We start from the raw sequence: 5,626 nt of genomic DNA on the forward strand, positions 1-5,626 counted from the left end.
AATCTTAAAAACAAAAAGGATGGTTTTTATATTTGAACCTCAGTTAATCAAAAAATGTTTTGCCCTCCCCGAGGAACTTCACTTTGCTTTCTCGTAGACCCGTGGTACAAACAAATTCTCCTCGATGATAAATGTAGGGTTTGACAACAAATGGAAGCATTTATGAAAATTCATTTTATCCCTTGTTATGTAAGCAGCCACATGGTGCCTGCAAATGGGGCTCTTGGCTCGCCCAGACTGGAAGATTTACTGTCTGGGCCTTTACAGAGGTTTGCGGTCCCCAGCTCTAATAGGGAGGGACATCGGAACTCACGGCAAGTGTTGGGGGTGACAGGAGGGCATCTGGACAAAGCGGTAAAGACGCGGGTGGCGGGTCTTGTGCCCCTGGGAAGGGGAGGATGGTGTGGCCAGGAGGAGGCGAGCAGCAGTGGCAGGAGGGAAGACATTGCCACATCCCCAAAGACCGTACAAGGTGACTGACATTTACAAAGCACCCGCCACAGGCCAGGGGCTTTCTTCAGACACCTGCCAATGAAAGTGTCGTTTGTATTCTGCTTTCCCATGAAGAAGCTGAGGCCCAAGAAAGTTCTCTCAGCCAGTAGGAGGCAGAGCTAGAACTCCGTGATGGTTATTTTTTTTTTTTTTTAAAGATTTTATTTATTTATTTGACAGACAGAGACCACAAGTAGTCAGAGGCAGGCAGAGAGAGAGAGGAGGAAGCAGGCTTCCCACCGAGCAGAGAGCCCGATGCGGGGCTCAATCCCAAAATCCTGGGATCATGACCTGAGCTGAAGGCAGAGGCTTTAACCCACTGAACCACCCAGGCGCCCCCGTGATGGTTAATTTTATGTGTCCACTTAAACTGGGCTGAGGCATGCAGATAGCTGGTAAAACATCATTTCTAGAGATTTCTGTGAGCACAGTTCTGGGGAAGATTCGCATTTGAGTAGGTAAACTGAGTAAAGAAGGGGACCCTCCCCAGTACAGCTGGGCATCATCTAAACCCTAGAGGGCATGGATCGAATGAAAGGCAGAAGAAGGGTGAATTCTCTCTCTGTTGGAGCTGGGACACCCGACTTCTCCCGCCGTCAGTGATCAGCGCTCCTGGTTCTCAGGCCTTAGGACTTGGACTGGGACTTACACAGCTGGTCCCCTAGTTCTCGGCCTTTGGGTCTGGACACTATCCTACTGGCTTTTCCAGCACACAATCGGCAGATGACCGTGCTTCTCAGCCTCTGTGATCGCGTGAGTCAACCCTTGACAATAAATCTCTTTATTGTTCCTATATTGAACCTATTGGTTCTGTTTCTCTGGAGAAGCTCATTTAGATCATAATCCAAGGCTGACCAACATCTGAGCCCATCTCTCTCCTGGACACCAGGCTGTCTCTAGGAAGTGGGGCTGCCCCCCCAACACTCCCCAGTCCTGCAGAACCTGCTCTGCTCTGTTTTGCAACCACAAATAATTCTTAGGTGCCCGCCCTGTGCCCAGGATTATTTTGAGTCCTCAAACTCCTATTCACCCTTCAAAGCCTTTTCCAAGGTCACATCTTTCCAAAAGCATTCTCCAGTATACCAGTGATGACGTTGATGACGGTGGTGGGTGAAGCAGGCCCCGTGTTTTCCGAGTATTTTTGCATTTAATGCCCACAGCAGCCCTTTTGACCAGACACTGTCATCACCAACCTGTTTAAGGTCGAGGAAACTGAAGCCCAGAGAGGTTAAGGAAGTAGTCCAAGGTTAAACAGCCGGTAATGCAGGATCCGAGCATAGTTCCCGGTGATTACGGAGTCCGCAGTCTCAACCACACACTCTACTGCTTCCAGAGTAAGAATGAATCCTTTCCTGCCTCTGTGTTCAAAAGTTCCAAATCCCTACCAGAGGCTTCACCAATTACATATCATGTGCTCTTCATAACGATCCAAGGGGCAGGTCTTCTCACTGCTACCTTTGAAATTTTGTTGGCGCTCAGAGAGGTGAGCAGGATGCCCAGAAATCGCTCACATGGACAGATCCCAGATGGCGCAGCTGCTTCTGGGGCCCCCAAGAAAACTCCCGGGGAGAGTTCTCCAGCATAAAGCCCCCCCCCCCACCGCCACCGGAGTCCGAGCCACCCACAAGGTGGCTCCTGGAATTACCCCATCCTCTGCAGCCCATCAGCTTCCCTGGGGCTGTGCGCTCCTCCTGCCCAGCTCAGCCCAGGACACTTTGGGTCCCCGCCCCTGAGAGATGCGTGGGTTGTGCCTTCAAGAGTGCAAGGGAGGGGCCTTTGGACAGGCACCAAGTTCAAACCTGCTTCGTCTGACATGACCCTCTCTGGGCGGCCCTGGCTTCCCAGCTGCCACCCTGGCCGTGCCAGGGCCCAAGGAGGATGCTTCAGGCAAAACCCCCTGCACGAGGGAGCCGACCGAGCTTGCGAAAGGTGTGCCCCAGAGGGGTGGACAGCCGAGGGCTCTTCTTTTGGCCGGCAGCTCTGTCCAGAGAAGGCCAGAAAATCTCTGTCCTCACATTCATCTTGAAACACGAACCTCAACCCCAAACGTGGACGTCCCTCAACCTGGCCACGAATCCTTACTACACCTTGCATCAGAGAAAAGCGCCTGTCCAAAGCTTTTCATGCATGTATTAAAAATGGCTTCTTTTTTTTTTTTAAAGAATTTATTTATTTGACAGAGAGTGAGAGAAGGAGAGAGAGCACAAACAGGGGGAGCAGCAGAGGGAGAGGGGGAAGCAGGCTCCCTGCTGAGCAGGGAGCCCGATGCGGGACTTGATCCCAGGACCCTGAGATCATGACCTGAGCTGAAGGCAGAGGCTTAACCCACTGAGCCACCCAGGCACCCCTCTTTTTTTTTTTTTTAAGATTTTATTTATTCATTTGAGAGAGAAAGAGAGAGAATGCACACAAGCAGGGGGAGGGGCAGTGGGAGAGGGAGAAGCAAGCTTCCTGCTGAGCAGAGAGCCCGAGATGTGGGGCTCCGTTCAGGGACCCTGGGATCATGACCTGAGCTGAAGGCAGATGCTTAACCAACTGAGCCACCCAGGCACCCCTAAAAACAGTTTTTGAAGCAAGGAGTAAACAAACCACGGAATTTTTTGTCTTTAAGAGTATTGTATTCACAATTTACAAACTGAGGCTGATTTCCCCTTAGCGGAATGACAGAGGCAAAGGACAGGACTAGTTCTGAGGCTGTGGACACAAACTGTGCATGGGAAGAACAGAGTGGCTGTGGACACAGCCGGAAGCACACACGCCACGACCCTGCTCACATCCTGGCTTTGGCAGATGGCTTTCAGATTCCTAACCCCGTGTCTGATTACACTTGGCCCGTCTTTATGGATCATGTGAGCTCTGTGACCCTCAGCATGTGCCGTATACAGGTGTTGACAACTTGTGTATTTTAACTTACAGGTTGAACAGGTGGGTGTTGTTGTTGTCCCCATTTACAGACCAGAAAACTGAGGCACAGGCGCTGAGAGGCTTGGTTAGGGAGAGTGGCTCCATGGCACGCCAACCCACCACTTCCAACCATTTCTGCTGCCCCCGGTGGCTCATCCCAGCTCAGCAGGACCCCTGGGCTTCGCCTGGCTTCCAGCTGCTGTCTGGCATTGGGGACCTGTCCCCAGGGAGACAGTGGGGGGTGGTAAAGGGCGGGGCTCACCCTGTGTGCATCTCCAGGACCATAGGCTTGTGCTGCCTGTCATTCAATGCCTGAAAACCGTGGCTTTGGGTATTTTGTCCAGTTTCATGGTTATTTACGATGGGGGCTTGAACCGTGGTACCCAATACTCCACCACAGCCACCATACCTTGCTGGCCGGTGGGTTCACTTTTATTGTTTTCCTTAAAAGTTTCAAATTGCAATGAGATATACATAACATAAAATATACCATGTAAACCATTTAAATTTCATTAATTAATTAATTAATTTGGAGACAGAGAGTGTGAGCGCAGGGAGAGGCAGAGGGCAGAGGGAAAGAGAAAAATCCCAAGCAGACTCCCCACCGAGGGTAGAGCCCGATGCGGGGCTCGATCTCACGACCCTGAGGTCATGACCCTGAGATCATGACCTGAGCCCAAATCAAGAGTCTGACGCTTTTCCCACGGAGCCACCCAGGGACCCCGCCATTCAAACCGTTTTTGGGCCAAAATTCAGTGGCAGCCATGGCCACCATCCACCTCCAGAACTTTGTCAGTTTCCCGCAGGGAAACTCAGAACCCATGAACGCAGCCTCCTGCTCCCCCTCCTCCACCCCTGGGCAGCCACCCTGCTCCCTTCCATGAGTCTGCCTGCTCTAAGCACCTTACAGAGGTGGGCATGCTGATGTTTCCTGAACATCTATTGGAAAATGAGGGTCCCTGAAGGAAAAGTAGAGAAATTCAGGAAAGGAGGGGAAAGACCGTCCAATGACGCATTACTTTGTAGAAAAAAATTTTTTCCCATTTATAGTAGAACTTTCTGGGAGCCTTCAAAGCCAGCTGCTGGGTTTGCTTCTCAGCCAGGGGCTCTAGCTAGCTGAGGCAGATAAATGATCACGGGGCACTGGGATGGCCAGGACCCAGGCGCTAAGGAGAATTAAACCAAGCCACGCTCCTGACCAGTGAACAGCGGGGTTTGTTCAAGCGTCAGAATTCAGACCTGGGGCCTCACACGCACCTCTCCGGGGCACTGGTTTCCCAGGAGAACCGCTTTCCGGCCCTGAACGCCCCCGACTCTGCCCTGATCAGGGACCCCGGATGTGCTTCTCCATAGCCCTGCCTTCTGTGGCCTCCCCCTTCTAGTTCCTCAGCCAGGCAATGTTTTTTCTTGGGTGGCCTTTATTTATTTATTTTTTAACACAACCAGTTATTGTTAGGTGGATTCTGCCATGGTGGGGACCTTTAGGAGCAGATCACCTTAACGGGGGGGGGGGGGGTTATCATAGCCCTGGGGCTGGGCCCTTGGCAAACAATTTAGTCCCTGCCCCCAAGGAATCTAAAAGCTAACCCTGGGTGTTTTTTTTTGGCCAGAGAGGAAGCTGGCATCAAAGACCAGCTTGGAGAAATCACCATGATGAGAATTACCCTTTCTTGTGCTTTTACTAGGGACAATTGTGTACTTAACACACATTATTTTATTCCTTCTCAGGGAGGGGAGTGGGCATTGTTAACCTTCCTTCGTGGAAAGCTCAGAGCCGTGAATGGATTAGCTTTACTCCCATAGCTGGTCTGTGGTAAAGCTAGATAATGCCAGTTTATTACTATTATTATTACTATTTATTATAGGTAGCATGTATTGAGCATTCAGTAGGTGCTGGCAAAGATTTATGCACTCTAGGTATATCTTCTTTTATATAATGCTTGTTATAGTCCCATGAGGTGAGGGGGGGCAGTCTTTCAAAATCATTTCCATTCTACGGATGACAAAACCTAGGAACACGCTCTCTCATGGTAGCCTAGCCAGTCTGTGGGCGGACTTGAACCCAGGGCTTCCACACCAGTCGCTAACCTTTAGCTCACCCTGACCCCTGACCTGTGACCTGCTGGCTGACTCACAGCTGCCCTGTACACAGATGACATTAGCAATTTCATTACAGGCAGACTTGGGGGCTGGGGTTTGAAATGATCCCATCTGATCTTGGAGGAGGGGG

The sequence above is a fragment of the Lontra canadensis genome, unplaced genomic scaffold (assembly GCF_010015895.1).
Source record: "Lontra canadensis isolate GAN:19392208 unplaced genomic scaffold, GSC_riverotter_1.0 scaffold25, whole genome shotgun sequence".
Taxonomy (NCBI): Eukaryota; Metazoa; Chordata; class Mammalia; order Carnivora; family Mustelidae; genus Lontra; species Lontra canadensis.